This window comes from Watersipora subatra, chromosome 9 (genome assembly GCF_963576615.1).
Source record: "Watersipora subatra chromosome 9, tzWatSuba1.1, whole genome shotgun sequence".
In the NCBI taxonomy this organism is placed as follows: Eukaryota; Metazoa; Bryozoa; class Gymnolaemata; order Cheilostomatida; family Watersiporidae; genus Watersipora; species Watersipora subatra.
The window spans coordinates 39,541,591-39,566,870 of record NC_088716.1 but is presented as its reverse complement, the minus strand read 5'-3'; the positions used below and the strand labels follow the sequence as shown (position 1 = coordinate 39,566,870).

At 36.3% G+C, this 25,280-nt stretch overlaps 2 long non-coding RNA genes across 2 annotated transcripts; one reads left to right on the top strand and one right to left on the bottom strand.

The window, feature by feature from the left end:
• Positions 1 to 3,507: 3,507 nt before the first annotated feature.
• LOC137403943 (uncharacterized) lies at positions 3,508 to 7,154 on the bottom strand. The gene is made up of 4 exons (XR_010979639.1): positions 6,987 to 7,154; positions 6,303 to 6,463; positions 5,270 to 5,404; positions 3,508 to 3,858 (listed from the first exon to the last, which is right to left on the bottom strand). It is a non-coding gene; the product is annotated as an uncharacterized lncRNA (long non-coding RNA).
• Positions 7,155 to 7,453: 299 nt separating this feature from the next.
• On the top strand, positions 7,454 to 19,114 carry LOC137405475 (uncharacterized). Its single transcript, XR_010979763.1, has 3 exons — positions 7,454 to 7,602; positions 16,439 to 16,529; positions 19,057 to 19,114. It is a non-coding gene; the product is annotated as an uncharacterized lncRNA (long non-coding RNA).
• The last annotated feature ends 6,166 nt before the right edge of the window (positions 19,115 to 25,280 follow it).

The window sequence follows — 25,280 nt, the reverse complement described above, 5'->3', positions numbered from 1 at the left end:
ATTCACTCATCCATTCTTGCCAAGTCAGCAACAACTTTTCCGGTATTTTAAGAGCATTTGAATGAATCTTCAGAACTCTTTCAATCACTTGCTTAAGCTCGCCTTCCACCGAATCTTTGGTATCCTCAGCTTTCTTGACAACTTCTTCGATATCACTATATGCAGCATAGCTTTTGAATCCAGAATATACTGCGGCTCCGGCTGCATACAGGCCACATGCTAAAAAGGCCATGTCTCCTTGATTGTAGTAAGGCACTTGGTATAGAAGTCTGTATGTACCTTCACCCTTCAAGAATTGCCTAAAACATAATTTTTCGGATGGAATAATATTTAATATTTTAGAAATTCAAACGGTATAATGTATTATCTTAAATGAATTAGTTTTAATCTTTATTTGCTCGGTTTGGCTGAAAAATCTATTTGCTTTTCACATGAAACATGGCAAAAACGAGTATATATAAGTAAGAGTGGCACAAAAAGCTTGCTTTTAAACTCAAAGGTTTTAAATATTACAAAATAAAATGACATTATTACTTTTAGTTAATTATGATAAAAAGATGGCTAAGAATAACATATGAGGACTATTAATTTACAAAGTTTAATGAACTCAATAGGTAAATAATTTGGCAACTGTAAACATAGTGAATATTGCTGATCAGTAAGACATTGTTACAGAGGATTATATAATCATAGTCTATGATAATATACCAGTCATACCTATCACACACTTTTATAGAGTTTAGTTCTGTCTGCAGATTTAATTGCTGAAGATAGAAATCTCTATTCAGTCCTTACACTCAGTATCAACTGTCTGTCTAGTTATAAATGTCTAATTTGTCTACAAGCCTTTTATCCAATCACATCACTTTTTTACATTAATTGAATTACTCACTGTTATTAGCAGGCGGGTCCTAATTCATCCAATAGTGTGAGAGCATATGATTTTTATTAATTATATGTAGTTCACTTATGACCAAGTTGAGCTAACTTTACACCAATCAGCTTAGCTCTTAATTCATTGAAGGTTTCATTCTTGTTAAAGTTCTTTGGAAGTTATAATTCAATTTAATCGAATTACTTATATCAATTAGGAGTTATCATGTTTTTCTCAAAGTATGGTGGACAATTTCTAACATATACTTAGACTTCTCAAATTTAAATAATACCTTATGCAAAATATTTATGCCATAAACTTATTTTCAGTTACATTTACATTGTGAAAGGCTAATTAAGTAGTTTTTAAGCAAATATTATTTATAGATTCAACTTTGTTTCTAAAAACATTAAAATAATACACAGAAAAAGTTATTAAATGTTCATGATATAAACAAATATCGTTTATTACTTGTCTTCTAACAAAACCTTGTCTATTTGAGTGTTAATTTATATCAAATGGATATTTATATTTATGTCATTCCTTGATACTTGTTGTATTCTCATATTTGCCAGATTCATTATTTGATTACTTTTAGTGTAAACTTCAACAATTGTATTGTTGATAATCCATTTGATCTTTAGCTAATCAGGTAACAGATTAGACAAAAGTAAATTTATCACAGTTTTTGCAACCAGTTTCTATTTCAGGGCTGTATTGTTCATTTTTAGGATGCCTCTGCCAATATCTTGAGTAGCCCCCATAGGCGACTTGTAAGGGCTGTAGGCCCGAGCAGCCGGCAGGGTGGGTTCGGGAAGGGTGCAACGCCCTCCCGGATATCGAACAGATTTTACAGAACACACACAAGAAACCCTATTTGGGAGCAGTTTTAATTGTATTATTGCAACTCATACAAGCAAGCATAACACTAAAAAGATTTCCCAAAAATCATGAAGATTGCTGTGTATCACCTTCCGTACGAATTATTGAATACATGTCATGTCCCAACTAACAATTTTACGTTCCCAGAACGTTCCAGGGAGGTTCCGAAAAGTCCCAGAAACGTTACATCGTAACGTTGTCACAAGATTATTTGTAGACACATTTTCAACGTTCCAGCAACGTTGTGGGAAAAACATTGCTGGAACGTAACTCTCAAAACGTTCCATCAATGTTGTGGGAATTACTTTGCTGGAACATATTTCCCATAATGTCCCTACAACGTTGTGGGAAATACGTTGCTGGGACGTATTTCCCACAACGTCCCAGCAACGATGTGGGAATTACGTTGCTGGAATGTTAGCAAATGATCCTGCATAACATTCCCACAATATTGGGAGAACATTGCGTAATATTCCACGAACATTTCTTACATAATATTGTCTCAAGGCTATTAGCTAACATCCCAGGAAGGTTACGCATAGAACATTGGTGGGACATTGATGCGTAGGGATTTCCATCTTTATTGTACAATATTCCAAGCTACTGAGAATCGCTTTCCATGCCGCGGTAATCTCGTTGAGCTAAAACGAAATATAATTATAAGGGCAAACAAGTTAATGGGCATTGGCTTCGCTCTACTAACGAAATTATTTACATACGCGTCGGCTTGTCAGAAGACACGGAGCGTTAGTCAATCGGTAGATAGACTACCACCAACCATCTGACACAACATGTATATGTGGCGACTTGGTCAGTTTCGATGAGTTCCCACTGGCGCGTCTTACTTTGACCCGTTTAACGGATAGACAGAGCTAATGGACCCTAGTCATTTTTGCGATATGTCTAATGAAGTGCGAAAATTGAAATTTGTAGTGAATTTTCATTTCATTTACATAAATCATTCAAATTTATCATTAATTTTTTTCATTATTTTGTTTGTTTTTATATCTGTAATAAAAAATCTATAACATTTTTAATTTGTTACATTTTAAATAATTTTTTGTTATGAAAGGGGGACAACTTCCAAAAAATGAATCATGCGTTTTGTACCATTCTAGCTAGAACGTTAGAACGAGGAAAAGGTTTGCTAACGTTATTATAACGTTGTTACAAAACATTGTTATCGAATGTCCCAGCAATGTTACAGGATTGCTACTTTGAAATGTCTGGGTATAAGCATTCACATAATATTGTCTTCTAATATATTCGGAACAGTATGGCATTACACCATTATGGAACATTCAGCAGATGATCTGGTGCAAAATTCCTGCGACATGGGGAGAATGTTACAGAACATTCCACAAGCATGCCTTTCATGATGTTGCCTCAAAGATATTAGCCAACATCCCAGGAACGTTTTCGTGCAGAACATTAGTGGGATGTAACTGTGTAGACAATTTCTAACATTTTGATGTTTCACAGAATGTTCCTCTAATGAATTGCGTACAATGTTACTATAATGTACCGAGCATAACCGTCGACAATATTCTTTCCTTAAGCTATACAACATTCCGCCAACATTACGTCTCCGAAGCAACCTAATTTTTCTATAATGTGCCATGCTTGACCTTCACACAACATCTCTTCTCAAGGCTGACGGACATTCAACAAATATTGCACTTTAGATATATACAAAGACTTTTACTAGATTATTCTTAAAATAATCTTTGTGAGCATCTCAATAGTTAGGGCATGGTTCCGAAGCTGTATATTTTGGTACAAACAGTTGCATGATATAATAACAAAAAATAATATGAAACACAATAAAAATATAGCTATAAAATGACTAAACTCTATATATATTGTCATCATCAAAACATGGCAGAAAAATACCACAACCTTTACACCAGAATAAATTATATATCAATGATACACAGAGACAAACAAGCAAAGCTATGATCATATTTGTGAATAATGCTACAGTCCACCAAATGCTTTACCACATTAGACTAAAGTTTTTCCAGCTCGTCCGTCCTTGGATTGTGGTGGCGAAAGCTGTTCTTTCATCAAACAATTCAGATTACAGTACAATCCTTTAAGCCCTGAAATGTGAAGAAGCATTTATATTAGCAGATGAGAACTGCTAAAAAGTACAGAATACAAACAAAGCAAATATGAGTATAAACTAAATATGGCAACAACCTGTTAACAAAGTAATTATGAACATCGAGGTTGATCTGCCACATCACAGTGTCACTTGCTAGATACATGAAATAGTACCAGCAATACTTTTCTTTTCACTATTTGTGGGCACTCTATAATAATGTAATATTGTCCACTCATTCAAGTTTTTGGAATCGCGATTCCTCATAATAGGCACAGGTGGATACAAGAGTGCACAACCACCATATTTTCAAAATCATCCTAATCAGCTTTTTATTTAATGGCTTCATAACTGAGCTTCCTATAAGGCTGCAACTTCATATTGGCATATTATGAAAAATGCACAAGCATATCATATTTAGGGTTGCGCTAATAGTAAGTTTCTTCAGAAGCAACTAATGTCCTAGTCGCATTGTTCTTATGCTGAATTATCATTTTAATAATTTGAAATTTAAAAAGAGTTGTTGTAGAATAGCAATGCGGTAAATTAATTAGTAAATCTCATGTAGCAAAAAACACAAACTTGGACATATCCATTAAAAAATAATAACAAACTGTAAGCTAACAACTCCGCATTAGTCGAGTTATTTACTTGGAGGTTAACCTTTCTGATGAGACGCTATATGTGCAAACAGCTATATACGCAGGTAAATGAGAAGCACTGCTAATGCTATTGCAGATTGTTCCAAAGCTTTAAGAAACGCCGTGCAGATATTTAATGAAAAATTAAACGATAAGATTTTGTAAGTTTTAGTTGATCTAGAAGTATGCGAGCAGCCTGCCTTTTCAATTTCCTTTATAAGCTTGTTTGAATTAGCGCGTACACTCTTTTAAAAATACATAGTCAATCAGCTATTGTTGCCTCTTACATATTGTCAAATTCTTCAATCATACCTATCTTATATCACAATCAAATAGCTGAAAATCATGTCATAAAAAGAGAAAAAGAAATTACATCGCACTACTAGCTCTAAGTTGACATTTTGGTAAAAGGCAGCACGATTCTCAACCTAACATGCTTATCACAAGTTATACATAATCTAACACAATGCAAACTTTCAAGAGTTGCTTTCTTAATTATGTACACGTGCACACAACTCTTAGATTTCCATATTTTCTCTGCTTAAAATTCTGATGTGCTAGGTAGTTAGTGTTGAAATGTGCTTCCAATCTGCCAAAAAAATCTACGTTTTGTACTACAGCATTTCTAAATTTGAAACTAATTTTTCCAACTTTCAATAACAAAAATCACAGTTAAAGGGAGAGTAACTATAGATCTATCGTAAATTCAAGAGTACAAGTCGAGATCTGAAGTTTGGTTCGAAAATCCTGGTTTTGACATGTACATACCGTGACCTCTTCCATGGCCCAAATCTTTTATTCGCTAATAGTTCAATCGGGATCAGAGGCGGGCAATGCGTAGCTGAAGAAATGGCATTCAAAACACCATCAGTAAGGACGCCTTTTTTGGCGCCGTCGGGAATACTACAATTAACAAAAGCCTGAGAGTAGCATGTTATAGTGAAGATCACAGAGAACAAAAAACAAGCCCTTAACCAACGTACTGGTTCTCCTCAATACAAGAACAAAACCGCTACCTCGGATAATAGGTATTCAACAGAGTAGCAATGCCGCAAGACAGATTTCTGTCAGAAATCGTGATTCATGTACAAGAAAAAGGTGTGAATGCCCAATAGTGGATGTGTCAAATGGAATACTGAAGTGTGGCCTTGTAGGCAGATACTACAAAAACCAACATCCAATTCAAAACATATCACGTAATTCCAGAAGAGAATCCTAGTGATGACATTTCGAATGGTGAATAATGGGGACCTGGTGTTCCAATCAGCTCACATTGAGTAGGATTACTGGTATTTCACTATTTTATAAATAAATTCCTATATGTGATATCATGTAATTTTGATTTGCAACGGTTTTTGAAGTTGAATTTTACTAGAAATCGTGCCATGAATTACATTACCGTCATATTTTTGTGCAGACACCGCAGCAATACTATTTAAATTCATGAAAGAAACGAAGTCACTGTTGGGATTCAAACACAAATGCTCTATGGTAACATCTTCCAGCGCAGCGAGCTGGAAGCTTGTAGGCGTAGCATAAATACACACTGGTCAGTGCGCGAGGCGACATTGCAGTAGAAGGACTGGTCTTATGTACTGAATATTATATGGTATGTTTATCGAATTTGATATGGTTGTCACGACGTTAAGGGCTTAGGGCACAAATAAACAAACTTTCCATGTAGCTGAATTAAAGCATATTGATAACATATTAGTAAGCCTACAACATGTATAATAAAAACACAGACATGGAAAATTTGCAATAGTGATGGAAAAATGCAAGAAATATGTCTAGATCTCACCTGTCCCACATTTATTGATACCGATTCAATTGGTTATGGAGAATTTACTGTTGAGCCGAACCGGTGTATGGTTGGCAAATTGACCATAGTAGTGGTGATTGACTAGATAACGATTAGACGATTAGTTGCAAGGATAATGGCCAGATCTTGTGAGATTCATTCTAAAAAATCGCAAACAAACCACATTAGAGATCTTGCAAACAACAAATCGATAAACTATCTATATGGTAAGAATCTAATGGTTATGGACTTGGACTGAGATTGAACCGATAGTTGTAGTTGTAGTTGCAAACCCTAAATCTGGCCACTAAAAACTGCTGGTTGGTCACTACTAATATTGCTCAACATTTTCCAACTGAATAACAAGTTTAGTAGCTCAGTGACTAACAAACATGTCTTTACTCATTTGATATATGCGTATAGATCTTCATCTTTATGGAGACAATTTTGGAGACAAAAATAATGGCAAAGAACGAATTCTTCAAATTAAGTTTAGGAAATGGCGTTCAAACTTGCAAGCTGATGCTTTTCAAGCTGTTTTCCAACGTCAAACGCATCCAAGAACGATAATCCACTGCAGTTTACCACCATGGAGTGCAATTATTTAGAAACACAGTCTTTAACACTCGGTTTTATTTACGGAGAAAAACTTGAATTTGTACCAATGCAAAAAACTTTACTCACCAGCAATAACGATCGCAAAGAGCGTCAATATCATTTATTACTATATTGTGAATTTTATTGCAAGTATTGCAGATGAGTTAAGCATCGTTAAATCATTAATTAAACTACAACAACCGGAAAAATAAATCATATGGCGGATATTTCCTCCTCCTAGTTTTGCCTTGTCCGATATTTTCAGGCATAATACGATGTAAATGCATACCTTCGAAATCTTTCGAAGGAGTACGATGCGGATTTTTAGCTTTCCCACGCATCGAACTTCATAAATTCCGAAAAGTTATAACTAAATTCTATGTATATGCCCACAAACAATCTCGGTTGATATTTTGGTTCATTATACAGTAATACAAAAACGCGTTTAATCTCTTTGTAAAGATTTAATAGACGTAAACTGACAAAACGTCGTAAAACCACGGTTATGGAAGACCAAGCGAGTCATACTTAACGCCGAATACCGACAAGGAGATTCCGACAAGTTGGTGATTTTTTCTGAAACTACCGATGTGATTACCGCTGCCTATACTCATGATGTTGTGTTAAAACTGCTAAAAGAGTTCTGAATAAATATCGCCGAGTGATTTATTCACTACTAATGGACGTGATTTGACGCTATTTGGTAAGAAACCTCAAATTGTTGATCAGTTACAAAACTGCCTTACACAAAGCCACTGCACACTCGCAGACCTGCGAAAATGGTGCCCGAAGGGTTGAAATCAACTTGATATCGAATAATGAATACCATATTTGCCTTGTGGTGACCGATTTAACTCATGCACTACTATAAGCTCCTCTGTGGGGCTTACAGACAATTTAAATCAGACGGAAGCCCCTCATTGGAGCTTTTTTATATTATGTGGTTTGGTTCTCTTTTTGTAGCTACAAGTGAATGGATTCAAATTTTCTTGGTTCAAATGCTTAGTATGGAGACTATTGTAGTGTGTGCTCATGTGAAACTGACAGTAAAGGATTCTTATAAGTATTATATATATAGCATTTGTATTCATTTCATGTGAAACGTTAATTGCGGATGATTCCCAACGTCTATAAGCACAAAAGCTCTGAAACGCGCTCGTAGAGAGCATACGAATTTCATCGCATCCGACGAAGACTTGCCTTGTTTGGCCTGACCCATTTTGTGAGCAGCTGTTTGAATGGCTTTTGTTGATACAAATTAATTATGTTCAACCTAAAATGAATTACGTAGTGAATAAGTTGAAGACTCTTTTATGAGAAAGAGATTTTGAGGGGATTCTTTTGTGAGCAGTACATCATGTTTATGTTACACAACTATTTATTGTACTGACTGAAAAGAAAAACGAAGTTGCAAGTTGTCAGTCAAGACTCAATAATCATTTTTTATTTACAGCATGAAACTTTGTTGAGTCCAAAAATAATCCATCAGACAACAAGCAAAGCAACCTTTTCACTTCTAACATTCCTTGCAAAAAAACATAATTTTCAGTGATTTGTCTGCTAATATGTTACACAATTCTAAGAAAATTTATCTTTGCCAAAATTATTTAAGCATTGCCAAGTGGAAGTAACTTTATGCGGATCCATGGTCTATTCTAGCAAATACATGTAGACTAATTATTATGACATGACCATGTAGTAACTGTAATTTTTAAATTCTGTAATTTATCTAATTGTGATTTTTACAATTTGATATAAATGAGATAATCTCTCTTCGAGTTAAATTCAACAACAAGATTGCATAAAGGTTTGGAAATTTTTTTGAAGGTGCATCCCCCTTTTTCTTATTTTGTAAAGAGCAAATCTGACAATACAACAATCATTTCAACGGGTATGTGAACTGACTGTTTGATATAGCCGCGTAATTGCCTTTAAGCTGTATAAATCATCTATGTGAGAATTTTCTGCAAGTTGACAGTCTCGGTTACGATGGTTGTTTCTTGTGTCATTACTGACCAATGCCCCAGATGGGCGCAAACTATTTTTCTAATTGCAAAAGGAAGATTTGTTTAGTAAATTGACAATGTCATATAAGCAAGCTAATAACAATAACTGAACACTTCATTGTTTTGTTAATTATTTGTAATATCTACTGTGACAAGCAACGACAAAAACTGAGCCAAAGGTTTCAAAAGAACAGTGAATATCACACTGTATTATTTAACACTGTTTACGAAAACCTACAATAGGTGTTCTCGTCATTTCATGAACAAAAAATAAGATTGTTATATATGACCTATTGTTAAAGGTTGACTTGCAACAAAATTCACATTACAGTTATTTGATATCAAAAGATGCACCATGTCTTATTCTGTTGTGTTGTAGGTGCAAATTATATGGGAATGTGATTAAAAGCTTTTAAAAGCTAAAAAAACCAACAGTTAATCGCAGCCACATGAGACCGCCGTAGTCTGAATTCTCTTTCCAAAGCGGCTCAAATGGGACGTAGTTGTTACAGGATGGTTTCTGTTTACACTTTCATGCAACCTCATTCGTCGAAATATTTTCACAAATATATTTCACACATTCAATAAAACCAGGTCTATTGTTCTTACGCGTCTATTTTATCGTCATTGTAATGCAGTCACTTTTAGCTCTGATATATTATAACTTACCGTAAAAAGTCGTTAAACTTTCTATCCTTAGTTCGAAGGCATACATATCATTGTCTGATAATCATGACGAGCCTGTTGGTCACATGTGATATTCGAAAATTGCTGCAAAAATTATTTGCGAAGTATTGGGTCACATGATCAGATTACGACGTGACGATTAGATCAAGCCAAAACAAAATTGAAAGTAGCGCGCATCTATATTTGATATGGGGTCTTCGGTAAAACCCGAAGTGTTTGTCATAAACTAGTGCTACGATAAGTTTTATATGGAGCTTTTTATCGGCCTTTCAATTCACATGAGAACATCATGTAACAAGACAATAACCAAATTGTCAGAACTACGTCAGAGAAATAAACAGATTCCAATTTACGGCGGCTTTTTGTTTTTGAGCTTTCAAGAGCTTGTAATCACATTTCCACATATTTGGCACCTACAACACAACAATGTAAGACATGGTGAATCTTTTGATACCAAATAACTGTAATGTGAATTTTGTCGCAAGTCAACCTTTAAGACTAAAACTAAAGCTTTGGAGGCTAAGCTGCTTTTCATCAACAACAAAAACTTCAGCTTTTTAAAATTCACTCTCAGGGTCGTAGAGCTCACATGTGTGCTATACGGCTTTGTTCACGTCTACACATACTGTTGCAACAATAAAGCTATCTCTCCTTGGAGCAGACAATTCCACTTCTCCGGTAACTTTTAACTACTAAACAGCTATGGCATTCGTTAAAAAGTATTAGTCAGCCCAGCTTATAGCTCTATGGTGACAGTTTTGTCTTATTAATAGAAACACACATGCAATAGATTGAAGGGGAGTCTATGGGTGATCGATCCGCATGATGCCACACTATCACAGTATTATCCAAGAATTGTATTTCAATGGGATTATCGCTCAACTGAGCAGTTACCGGTGTATCTTAGACTCGCAGCTTACAAATTTCTTACTCATCAATACTCTTTAAGGGTGGTCAGTGGTCACGTGAGAGCCGAAATGAACTAAACGACACAAAACAACGTCGCTGTCAGTTGTAAACTGTTCAGCCGAAGACATTTCTGGCTGAAACGAACCATTTCGATCCTGCTCAAAATTTTGTGGTCGAACCCTTGCGTTTATTGGCTGGTTAAAATTCTACCGAGCACTCGTCACATTTCTATTTACGTGCGTGTGAGCAAAGATAAATAGAAATGGGACGATCTTTTTATTTGGTTAAATAAACAACATCAAACAATTTATGACCAGGCTCTCCCGGACTTGTGATTGTGTTGCATGAATGTAAGATGTTGTGCTTGAGTTTTGCATAAATGTTAAAAAATGGTTGTGGTTTTATTTCCTGTAGAATATAAGTAATGTGTCATACTCATCCTGATGAATAATCGTTGCCTGTTTTATTTATGTAAAACCACAGTACTATGATGAAGACTGTTTTTGTTTGTTATGTACTCAGCATAGAAAAACATTCATATATTAACAAAAGGTATAATTTTGTTGATGGAAGGTTTGGCAAAATTTTTCTATCGAGTGATTTATTCTGAGCAGGTGAACGATCTTCTGATAAGTCTGCTGTGTAATAATAATTAATAATTGTTCCTCAAAGTTTTTTGTTTACAATAGAAATATTTAGTTTAAATACATAAAACTACCAATGAAACAGTGTCCTGTCTCCATGCGTATGGTATCTAGGAGGCGAACTGACTTCGGATGCCATGTGACATGTGGCTTAGCCGACCCAAAGTAAACTAACCTCCAAACCTAAGTCAGTTCGGTCATTGCGTGACCACAGCTTTAGCGTGTCACCTTTGCAACATTACTAAAAGGCTGTGTTTCAAGTAAGCGAATCTATTACTGGTGCACCTTCCATTACATCACGTGGTCCATACATGCATACATAGCTGAGAGGTTCTATAGAGGTCCGAAGGGCTATACAATATTACATAGCCTTTTGCAGAGGTCTCTCCAAAGTCATTCTGTTATCGAAGATGTCATTGGCAGCTGACCAAAATTAAAGTAAAACAACCATGATAGTTAGTGTAATTAATATAGTTATTCAATAAGTTAAAGCAATGGTAAAATAAATTGTGGCAATATGTTACAATGCAATACTGTTAGCAGCGGATGACATTCAATCTATATATAAATGTGAGCGTTAGTCGGTCGATCCAGTTGTATACGGATAGTTTTAGTAATAAAAAATTCGCTTCGCAGAGGATTTAAACTTGCGAAGATTGTAATCGCAAGTTTGCAAACACGCATAACTAACCACAAGATTGTGATTTTCGGCCATCTTTTTTTCGGTATCCGTATTGCGATTGTAGGTTACTAACTAAATGTATATGTAATTTTTACTATTAACTAATATTACCATTTGTTTCATTTTTATAAAGTCATTTTAAAATCCATTACCTCTCTTTTAATGTGACGTTTCAATTTCAGATGTCCTGCTACATTCCTATTTTCGGTTTCTTATAAAGCAATCGCTAAATCTGCAAAGTACCGTGGTGTGCTTCATTGCTATACATTTGTACTGGTATCGTCCATAAAAACTTTTTCAATAGTTTTTCAAAGTAGCTTCTGCTGCAGCAGTAACCTTTGTATACACACGTTTCTACATGTATATAGTCACTGTTATTAATAATTCAGCCTAGTCATGATTTTTATTTTATTTTTTCAATTAAATAGTGCAAGTGCTCTAGAATATCGAATATCAGAATAGGATGAGGTTAAGCACTTTACAAAGAATCACAGCCATCTTTGGTACTAAGAATGATCAGTGCTTGTCCAATTACTACATGAATTATGATGTTATACTTATTTCTTTGGCAATTAGGCTTATTTGTGCTGTTTGTCCGAGGTTGGAAGGAGCAGAAAAGCCTCTGACCTCTTGTATAGAACGCACTAGAGTTTGCGCAAGCAGAGTGCCTCAATAGTTTAATAACCTAACCAGGATGGACAATCATTTGTGTCGCTTTGGTTGTCCACTAGTTTATTGAATGATTCATAAGCAGTTTGTTTGTGTGTGTGTATGTGTGCTCTGGTCACTCACCTGTTCCCATACACGTCGCAAAGTACTGGCGACAGCACCGCATGCTATTAGCGGTGAAATGGGAACCTATGCGCCGGGTACAGCCAAGGACCGCCGATAGTTGCAGACGGCCTCGCAATAGTTTAGGGCTGTTCAAATGTCGCAAAATGCCGCAGGCAAAACCTTCATGTAATGCTCGTACAGGTGAAGGTCACCATTATAGAAACGGCATGGCGAGCGAACATTTTATGTGATTCCTCGATTATGTTTAGCGATGTAGCTTATATGTGAACATATGCCACCGAGCCTAGTGCCGCAAGCGTTTTGCTGCGCAAGTTACCGCCAGAGTTTCGAAATCGATATGTGAACCAGGCTTTAGTATTAAGCTGCGTTCAGATCAGCCATTGTGCAGAGGCCAAGTTTGATCTGAGAGTGGGTGATTTTGTCCATTTTTTATTTGCAGGGTCAGATAACTTTAGCTGATATATTTTAGTGAGTCACTCCTTGAATTTTGCTGACTGTTTCCTACAATGTTTTTAGTGAACTTTTTTAGCAAACTGCCTGATTATTTTGCACTGCTCATCGCTAATAATGGATAACCATAAGGAGGACGATCTTTTGCTAACATAATGTGCGCAGCAGTTATATGTTCCACAGCAGTTTTCCGGGTTGCTGTTACTCATGAGTGAAGCTATGACAATAGCATACACAGGTGTGAAGACAAATATGGTGTTCATATTAAAGCCTGATTTCCATATGACAGCACAAGGCCGCGACGTCCTGCGTGCGTAGGCCAGCTGTGATATGGAAACTTCAACACACGACGATAGCGCGACGTGCGTACGCTAATCGCAAGGATCCAACAGAATGGGTCCTTGCGATGGGTGCGCACGATTATGTATCCCACAATACACCGCTAGACCTTGTCAACCCATCCCATAATTCAAACGGAGGGCTGTTTTCCGAAGAAATCTGTCTCTCCTACGAAAAAGTAAGGAAATTATCCACTCTGTCCAATGCAAGCGTGGTGCCTACGCGCGAGATGGAAACACCGCATTGCGGCCTATAAAATGCATTGTGCACGATCACTGGGCTGCGCACGATCATTGTGCTGTCATATGGAAACCAGGCTTTAATGACACTATGACTCACGGTAAAAAAGATGTCATTGGCTACTCAAATAGAATATCGGCTTTGAAAAAAAATTTTCTCTTTGGACTATATCGGTATCAGGCTTGTTTGCGCTGTTCACACGATACGATTCTCGGTCAGTAGAAAAATTGGTCAGAGAATTGACCCAAAATCGGCTGCTGTGACCGCAGCTTTAGTCTGTTAAATTTAGCTTTCTGCTTTTAGGAGGAAACTTATGTTATGCAAAAGCTATTATAACGAATATTGTTGGTTGGTCACATCGTGTATCTGCTCTAGTAGGGCAGTGGTGTCAGGTTTAATGCTTATTAGTTTGTTGTAGGGGCTTAATAGAAACTGATGTTTTTTTTTCTTCTCTAGAGGGTATTCTCAGTAGAAGCATATATCTGACTTTAGTTCATTTTTGGCAATTGTTTCCAGTTCTAATTTATTGCAGCTTCAGTGGTAGTGTCTGCCTTTGAATTTTGAGCTAATATAATCGTGCATTGTGGTGCCATTTTGTGAAGCGACCAGCATTTGTAATCTTCAGTTACACACCCCATGAATACTTGTCATTGTGAAACAAAGGAACTCATCATGTTATTCAACTTCTATATTAGTATTTATGCATCCTGTCTTAAAGATGTAGTTGCGTCAAAATTTAAGTTGATCTTAAAAGAAAGCATTTTTTTTTCTCTATCAGTTGATATGTTGTTTGTTGTGTTACGCGATCGCATTGCCAAGATATTTGAAGATTAAAACCGAAAAAATCTGATCACCGTAAAAACGCTCAGGCCACAAAAACGTGCTCAGCCTCGCCAAAAATGATGTCACGCGTTTGGCAACCTCTCTCTATCTCTCGTATTCACATCGGCTATTTGCGATAAAAGTCTAGTCTTACGCGGCTCTATTGGCATATATCTTATTTTGTATTTGCTCGTGTTGGCTAGAATAAAATTTTAAATCCTGCTACAGATGCATTATTATGAATGTTTAAAAGGCCTCAAATAACGAAAATTGAAAGTTTGTTCTACTCACTTTCTCCAAATGTTGTGTAAACATTTGGGTACCGACTACCAATTCTACCGGTCTACGGTAATGCTGTCTAGTCACTTTATGTAGAACGCGGTCTTTGTATCAGCACAGTTCTGCAGCTACCCATATAAACGATATACAGCCTCCCATAAGCCCCGCCCACATTATGTCGCCTATTACCTACGTACTAGTTTCTTACTAGTATTCTTACCGAATGCTAAATAATTGAAATAAGCAAGCCACCTCTTTGAAAAGAATATAGACAGGGATAGAGTTTTAAGGATGAGAAGTCTGCTGCAAACTAGATTTGAACTCACATTCTCCAGTTCTGCGGACACCCATATACCATATCCGATTCACTACAATATTCTGCAAATCATGTTTTGCATTATCTTCAACAATATTATTTTATTATATAATTTTTACAAGCAAAAATATTTTCATCTCGGCATAAAGCTTTTATTAAAAATCTTCATCAAGTCGTGGCCACTCACATAGTATTAGCTGATACAATAAGACAAATTCATCTACTGCAACAAACTCAAACAAAACATCATCCAGCACGCATTCAAGTCTTGCTTTCTCCTTTATAGCAGTTTCCACACTGACAAAGCTTCTTCGGCTGATGGGACGACATAAACATTCTGTAATCAGTAAAACAAGTAAATGTAAACAAAGAAGATGCAATAAATATGTCATTCATAGATATGTCATTCTAAAGCGTATCTATTGACAGCTTCCAAATTGGGAGTTAAATAAATTGCGAGTGTAATTTTAAAAACGAATAAACATTTAATAAAGGCACAAGTACGCCAAGCCAACGATTCGAAGCTTTGGTTCTGGAAATTAAAGATTTGCAATGATCAATCGATTTTACTCACTTCCTACGTGTGAAAATAATTTGTAATCATGACTCTAATTTACCAAAGAAAATTCGAAAAAAATATTATAGCTAGGTAAAACGGCAGATAAGCTATGAAACGATGATTGGAGATAGCAAAGAATTATCATTTTATTAATTAGTATATGTATTTATGACTAAAAAATATTACATTTACTAAAGTATAGAAGACTCTAAGTTAATTTACCTCCATTCTGTCTTCTTCTGCAGCAAAACGCTGCTGACGCCTGTCAGCTTTGGCCATAGGCTGTCTACTCTAATCTTTTACTAAACGTTGCTCAGATAACTCTGAGTAGCGGTCGCTCGAACTTGAAGCCATTTTAAAACTATGTATAACTTAGTAATTGTTGAAACGCGTTGAATCAGTAACGATGAGCATGAATTCTCTAGCGATGAGAATCTTCGAGATCACAGACAACGCGTTTTACGAGTGATAACATTTATTACGGTCTATATAAAAACTTCGCGATCGTGATTGGCTAACGAAGCGACCTCATATTTATCGCTCGTGGTTTCGTTTCAGAAAACAAACTAGTTACGTCACGAAATTGGCACCCGCTGGAACGTGAGCTTTTTAAAAGAGGGCCTCATTCAAACGCATATATCTCTAGACAGGGTTGGTCTACAAAGACAAAAATGGCATCAAATTGTAGCTGATGTTTTAGCCTTTTATGGGTCCTAATTTCATTTTTGACGCAACTACATCTTTAAGAGTATTATACACCTCTTACATAACCACTCATCCCCTTTTATTTAACCATTTCTGATGTGATTAGGAAACAGCTTTCTGGACTCTTGCTAGCTAGCCTGGGCATGGCTCTCGTGGTGGATATGGAGAGAGAGCCTGGGACACATAGCGAAAAAAAGGTAAGATAACTTCTGCAAAACGAGCGACATATGTTACATATGACGCTCAGACTGATACTAATGGAAGCGTGTCGTTAGATTCGTATCTCACGATGTATTAGATGTGGCGCGTTTAAAAGCTTATTGTCACGGTAACGTGACTTGATCTAGTAAAAAGCGCTATTTTTTTGATAGGCTGGGTGGTTACGAAATACCTCGTTTGATAATAAAACGATAGGAACCATAGGCTACTATTCTCTTGCGTTTTCACGTTAGCAGTTTCATTCCCTATACTGATAAAAATGGAGCCATTCAAAATTCATCTATCAAAGTTAGGCATAGTCACACTGAGACCAAAACAGTCTCAAGTTTTACAACATATTATCGCAGGTTTTGACCAATTTATAGTTCTTCCTATTGGCTTCGGAAAGAGTATTTGCTTTCAGATGGCACCGTTTTGCAGTGGTAGATCCGAGTTGTTCATAATAACTGTCGCGAATAATAATACTCGTGAGTAAAATAAAACTGAGATTACTTTTTACTAGATAAACTTTTCTTTACTAGCAGCGTGCAATTCATTTTTGTTGTTCTATTGCTGTTCGTTTGCTATGTTTGTATTGTTATTGTGAATTTTTTTTATTCAATTGATTCAATTTTTTATTATAATTAAATCAAAACATAATGAATTGAACATATGAAATAATATAACTGTCGTTATTGATTTATTATGCAACCAACATTTCATACTTACTAACCAGCGTTTGTTTGCTGCCAATTCAGATTAAAAATAATACATAATACTCGCGGAGATCATAAATAAGACCGTCACATGATACTCCTTCGGAAATAACCATTGTGATATTAGCGACTTCAGAAGTCGGCTTTTAGAGTTGTCTTCCCCGCGTGTTGCGATGTGTCCCAGGCTCTCTCTCCCAATCCCCACGAGAGCCATGCCCAGGCTACTTGCAGATTTATTATTCCAACTTCCTAGCACCTGCTATTTTACTGCTTAGCATAAATGTTATCTGCTTCCTTGTACTTACTCGCTTACTGCCTAGGAAGCTTTGCAGCGCCCAATCGTCTGTGATCTACGGATGTGACGATTGCCTGACTGATTAGGCAAACATATATAAGCCTGTGTAGATCAGAAACAATTCGAACTCCATATTTTACTCACGCTCTACGTATCACTCTGCTCTTGTATCACTCTTTATATTTTTAGACTTGCGCAATGAGCATCGGCCATTGACTTGATTAGCCTTCATATATTTCATGTTTTTGCAATTGAAAGTTTGAATTTTTAATAAATATATTCTGTTTTAAAGTTTTTTAAGTAAAACAAACCAGTCTAATTCTTGACATTAAATCTACACCTAAAATACAGTCCTTTATAAATTCGCAAATCATAAACCAACTACTTGAACCACCAATCCAGCACTTATAGTTAATAATCCTTTAAACAGAGGGTCATTACAATTTCTATGTCATCAGTGAACTATTCAATTGACAAGTTCATTACTGAAGCAGCATGTTTGTGGTGGTTGTAGATAGTAGTTTGTGATTTTGCTGCCAGCAACTTTCTAACAGCAAATTGTTTCCAGCAAAACTGTTGAAAATCTGAGTGTATTGATTTTAACTATATACATTGTATAATAACCGCAAGTACATCACTAACTTCCATACTATACTCCACACAAGTTGCTTGTAAAACTGTGTATCTCATAACTGAATATTGTAAGATGGCAGATCTCTTCATGAGTGTTTCTATTGTATTCTCAAAAATCTGGTTAATCATTGATTGGCTTGGTTTGCTGAGCATCAGTATCTTTGTCAGACTTATTATTGTTGGCATAGGCCTGAAATCCTCAATTGCTTTATTTGTTTTCTCTATAAAACATGTTATAATGGAACTCTATACATAACAACCCAAAGGTAGACAAATGTGTTTTATTTTATAATTTTAAAAGTATAGCACTATGATTCTTCGTCTTAACTTATTAGTATGCTGGACTTGGTAGATGGCATCGAAATCTGCAAGCAAACACATTAACAATCAAATATATTACAGAATAGGAGAATGTGTTCTAAAAATGGTAACTACCCTTGTTGCTAAGCTCGCACCTATTTTTTGGATCAGCTTTAAAATGGCTTTTTTGCTAGAAAAACAGCAATACTGTTTCTAGTGCTTTTTGATTCAACTTAACTAGCCCATGTTTATTACATTTACTGTGACTAGCATGCTCACTTATCACCACTTGCGACTCTACCACATGCCATTCAGCCACCTAAATGCTGAGTATTAATTAATGTCATACGGCAACCAGCTTTATGGATGCAAAGCTTTTATGTGAATTTAATAATATTTTTAAAATTAATTGCTATTAAATCTAAGTGGTAAGTACAATGGCTGGTTTGGAAACTTTGGATAAGTTTTGGCACAGTATTCCGATGTCACTCATGAAAAGATCCTGAGACCTACCGAAATTTATTAAAAATAACATTCTTTGCAATTGTGTTATGCAATTAAAACGTGATTTTAATGACACAGATGGCTCCTGCCTCTACTTCTCTCATCTAAACCAAGAAAGAGTCATGTAGAAGGTGACAATGACTTCCATGATGATTTGAAATCAAGCGAACAGCTGGAAATCGAAATGTCAAGGTCTGGCTCGAACATAGTGGAGTGCATCGGTAGGTAAATATGACCAATATTTCCAGGTTTTCTACAAAACAAAATATCTGGCACACATTGCAGCCTCGCTGCATATGCTAAACTGCATGGCTGCTCATATTGTGGTGCATAATTTGGGTATATAAATGTATTTTGGTATTAACTACTTTCACTTATTGTTAGTGTATAAAGCAGATATACAGAAAGCAGAGTGGCTTGAAATAATACTGCAGCAGATCAGCGATATGTAGTTAAATTTATTTTATGGTTGATACGTATGCTTTTTATAATAATATTAGCATATGATATTTATTTAGCAGGTTATGAGGTACAGAGCTTAAAACTCAACTGCAATGACTGCACCAGCTTTATAGCCTCCTGTCCAGGTTTACGCATCATCCCCTGATGTGATACTAATCAGTGTAAAAGATAGAGGTGGTATGTTTCCACCTCATCCTGTCATCACAAAGATATGTCTAGGCTCAGAACTGAGCATACGGCAGGGTGTCGACTTACAAGGAATCACTGCAGACATACACAAGCTGGTGGTCACTAAAACTCTTTCATCGGTTTTACAAAGCAATTTGCATCAGGGATTTCCATGCTCGTTCCACTGCACAGCGCAACGTTAGTTAAAATATCACCTCCAGATATTTCAGGATTATAATTCATCAGGAGGCTACAAAGGTAGCAGCTAACAAGGGAATCTCAGATCAAGGCTTAGCCGACTGGTCGTCTTTAGTCATGTGTAGCCTTTCACAGTATGTCTAGAAAAGTGTACCATTTGTCGCTTGTTTTCTACGAGTTTGCTGATGCTGTTTGCATAACACCCAAGACCCAACATTTATATTCATGGCAGACTGCAATCAGCGTACGATGTACCAGTGTGTATGCATTTGAAATCAGTTTGTACACCTAGCTATCTGACATGTTAGCCCATAGCATATGGCAACATTGATAATTTTGCAATATCTTTTGGAATACATGTGCATCAATATACACTTTTACTCGCACTTTTTATATGAAATATTCAACTTCATGTTTACAAATTTGCAGGGTAGGAAATACATAGTGTATAAGCGTTGTATCTAAAATTTGAAACAAATATCTTGTGTGCTTTAGTAGTTATATCAAATTACGTGTAGCAACAAAAATGTCTCTTAATTCTTTCAGTGTAAACAATGATGACTCACTTGCCTGACCAGCTGCAAGTGAACAAAGCATTGCCCTTCTGTCACAAAGCATGCGGTTATTTATGTAGGACATCACTGCTTTGCATTGCCCAGTCTCCTATAGCTAATAGGTCTTAAATAGGCTCGTAAATGTCACCTTCAAGAAAGGGTAGTGAGCTTCAGCCAGCGCATTGGCATTTAAAATACACCAAAGGTCAAGCTGAGAATTAAACATGAGTAGCAGTACGCAGACCAACACACACAGGCACACATACATATTGAGCTATCCCTGCTACTTCACTCTGTATGGGGTATAAGTGGTAACATCACTTATGAGTTCAATATAGTGTCAGGGTCAGTCATGTAGTAGGACACTCCCCTGGTCATGAATATAATCTCCAACATATCTATGGCAAAACAGTCTTCAGCCATTTTGCAGCTGTTTAACTATGTGAATACAATTGTGAGAACTTTGCAAATTTTATGCAATTCAAGTTAGTTTATTTTTATCCTGCAAAGTTCTGATCAGACATCAGCTGTAATCAGCAATTTGGATTTAAATGCTCTCTGTTGTGTCCTTATGAGGCTTACAGCGTACCCGTACCCGTGGTTTTATAGAACTATTAGGACTAAAAATGGCTTGAGACAGCTGGAACAAACATTTACTGAACCAAAATGAATCGAACAATATTAGAGCATGAGCGTTTAATTAATCTAGCAAAAGGGCTACCCAAATATTGCAGCAGTAATATTAGGTGCTCAAAATTAGCCAGTTCAACCTTCTTAGGAGGGTTTTTGACATACACTATTTTCCCATGATGCGCAGTGCTTCGGAGTTGCGCCCTTTCCGAATCATGGAAACGGCGTCTTCGCACTGAAATCACTGCGCACTGATCAGTGCGAAGTCTGTGCAAATTTGCAACAAGGAAACAGCAACTGCGCGGTGGCTGCACATATCTCCCATGCCATGAAAACGGATTCTTCGAGGGCCATGAAATAGTACAAAAGCTATCCTGCTAATCTTGTTTTCTAATCTGATTTTCTTTCACCTATATTTAATTATGGTCTGCGCCCACAAGGATGAGGTGATTACTTTCCCAGACTTTGTTATCGATGCCAACACCTTTCGAAAAACAGGAGGCACGTCCTAAATAACGTTTAAATAATATATTGCTTAAAAAATTCTTATTAAAAATATATTACTTTGTAAAAATTGTGTTCAAGTTTTGTAAAACATTGTGATTGTGTATTGTAAATAAAAGTATAATGATGACAGAAGCATAAAAAGACCTTTTCTGATGTTCGGTATCCATGATCGATTCAATTTCTCCATCAGGCGATTCGATTTATACAATGTCTCTTCTCTGGCTAATTTGCTGAAAACCACTGCGCAGCATGGTAACGTGTCAATCCCTTCGACTTCGGAGGGGGCTGCATCGCAGTACTGCGCACCATGGAAACATAGTTATAGTCCTTTTAACATTGCCCTAACAATAGACCGATCTTTAAACAGAGCAGCTCGTTTATTGTGAACGATATTTGCAATAAGGTTTCCTTTTATACATTTGGAAAATTTGCAGGTATTTTATAACCATAAAACAGCTAGAGTTTTTTAAAAATTCTGCAACTGAATAAAGCATTGTTGCAGAAAAACAGTGATATCTTATAGAGAAGTTGTTTTCATTGCATGAAGCAAGACTAAAGCTGAATAAGGATACTTCATTAATAATAATTTTGTTTGTGTTTTAAAGAGCCTTGTTAAATATTAATATGGTTTTCTATTCTGTGCTAAAGTTTTGCATGCAAACAATAAAATAGAAGGAACTTAAATGACAACATAGGTGAAACAAATGCAGGCCTCGATTGAGTAAAATGTTGGTATATTGTACCTAAGTTCACTTGAAATGTAGAAAAGAGTAAATTGAATGTAATAAAATCCTGCAAAAGTGCTCTCAACTTCAATGAGGAATTAGTACGGGTGACTGCGCGTTACAATCAGAGAATATGAATAATTAAGCATTTTGCTATGTACACACTGTACTCTGCAATCAAGCGTTTCAATAAACACTTGCTGATGTGGATTTAACACCAGGCTTGACCTCAGAGGTCAAGTACTAGCCTAATTAATGACTCAATCAATAGCTAAGCAGTCTTGTCCCCGCTGAGCTTAGCAGCAATGATTCGGAAGGTTGGCACATTGAGACTGCTGAAATGGAAATAAAAACGACTGAATCGTGAAAATGTTTTTAATGTGATTGTCATCGATATTCTAATGCACATTAATAACACTAGTGCCGTTTCCATAATTGGCAAGAACAATGGATTCGATAATGTTTTTTAGATCGCAAAACTCGCTTAGCTTGCGGATTTATGCTGTTTCCATGACGCAGATAACTTGTGGATTGGCTCAGTTTGCAAATTATGAGCGTCATGGAAACGCAGCTATTGTCTGTTAATTCTCTAGCATGTTGAACTCTTCTCTAGTTGAGCTCTAAGAGATGAGCGAATTAATCACATCCTTCAAATAGCACGACAGTAGACAGTCTCACTGTCAAGGACTGTTACACAGGCTGAGGATGTCTGACTGCTAACACGAGCTCACTCCGTTGACTATCTATGCGTTGACTATCTATGCCATCTCACCGTGCGGCGCATGGGCCATCATCCTAACCATAATGTTTTGGAATGTTGCATATATGTTACAGCCATTCTGAAAATAGAAATACACACAAATTTTTATTAATCATTTTGATACTTATGTGGCTACAACATATAATGGCACTGTTTTGAAGCTGTCTTCTATTATAGTTGCAGCTGTGTCAAAGGTTGGCTTGCAATAAAATTCACATTACAGTAATTTGGTATTAAAAGATTCACCATGTTTTACTCTGTTATGTTGTAGGTGCAAAATATGTGAAAAGGGATTACAAGCTCTTAAAAGCTCAAAAACGAAAAGCCGCCATAGCTTAGAATCTCTTTATTTCGATGACGTAACCACGAAGTTTGGTTATTGTCTTGTCACGTATGTTCTCACGTGAATGGAAAGGCCAATACAAAGCTCAATATAAAACTTATCGTAGCAATAGTTTATGACAAACACTTTGGGTTTTACCAAAGACCGCATATCAAATATAGATGCTCACTACTTTACAGTTTTGCTTCGGCCTGGTCTAATTGGCAAGTCATAATCTGATAATGTGACCCAACACTTCGCAAATAAATTTTGCAGCGCTTTTCGATCATCAAAGGTGACCAACAGGCTCGTCATGATTATCAGACAATGATATGTACTCCTTCGGGGTAAGGTTAAAATATTTAATGAACTTTTGCGATAAGTTATAAGATATCAGTGCTAAAAGTGACAGCATTACAATGACGATAAAACTGACGCGTAAGAACAATAGACATAGTTTGATTGAATGCGTGAAGTATATTTGCGAAAACATTTTGACGAATAAGATTGCATGAAAGTGTAAACAGAATCCATCTCTCACAACTACATCACGTTTGAGCCGTTTTGGAAAGGGAATCCAAACTACGGCGGTCTCGTGGGGCTGCGATTTTATGTTCGTTTTTGAGCTTTTAAGAGCTTGTAATCACATTTCCACATCTTTTGCACCTACAACACAACAGAGTAAGACATAGTGAATATTTTCATATCAAATAACGGTAATGTGAATTTTGTTGCAAGTCAACCACCAAACACCACTAAACACCTGGCCAGACATTTAGTTGTGCTGCCAAAATAGATGACTATGGTATATTTAAACCCACCAGTCTCATGTGCATCGCATCTCCATCATTCGCTCATTGAGCAATGCTATGGCTGTCCCAAAGTAGGTATTATTCATGGAGTAAGCTCCATGACTGCATGAACAGTAATCAATCAAAAGTTTACTATTTTAGTCATGTTTACCAGTTTGCCTCTTCGCTATGACATCACTCAATAGGCTTACAGTGGAAATGTCTTACGGTGTGTTTACACTGCAGCAACTACTATCAATTTTAGTTGCGCATGAAATTGGCTGCAATCACATAGCTGCAACTTCCTACAACTCCACCGATGATTGCACAGTAAAATTTTAGATTTACCAGACTTATTTGTTTTTTGAAACATGTAAACAGTTAGAATTTATATTTTCAAAGCTTGATGCAGTTGCACGAGTGCATTGGGCGGAGTCAATGACTATCTCTGACATCAAACATCTTTGTAAGCCTTTGCCTTTACAGATATTGTTACCCACAGCTAAAGCTTGGAACATCAGCAGAATTTATAACAGAATCTTTGTGATTGCTTTTGTCATGTTATGGAGGATTTTTTTCACCCAACCTCAGACAAGCTGACTATTTTACAGCGCTTACTGCTTGCTGTTTGAATTTTTCACCTTTATTGCTCTTCTATATGAATAAACATGTTTCACCAATCATTGCAAATGCTAGTTGACTTTGATCATGTCTCATCGCTTTTCTTCTTTTCACAGTGTATGACTTAGTATGAGGCTTCCTAGTTCATCTACTAGCAAAGTTATGGTAGGGATACTTAACAATCACTTTCAATACGTCTACTTCATTTAAAAGCTACAGAGTGACAAATCTAAGTTGACATTAACTGACTTGCCCTTAATTCGATTATGGAGCAAACTTTGAAGGCATGGTATCAAATGAAACCATATACATGTACCTCTGAAAGGTGTTATGAGGTCACTTAAGTTAAAGTTACACTAAGCCAAAATAAATTTGGGCCTACAAAAACAACACTTGAGCTAAGGTTAAAATGGTCCGCTGCTTCTGTAAAAAGTATTCACAAAATTAGCCATTATTCTTCTTTGAGGTAGGTTTTCAGATAATATGTCACATATTTCAAACATTCATCTTGTTCATTGTTAATAAGACTAATATGCTCATTGCTAATATGATTAATTTATCTCT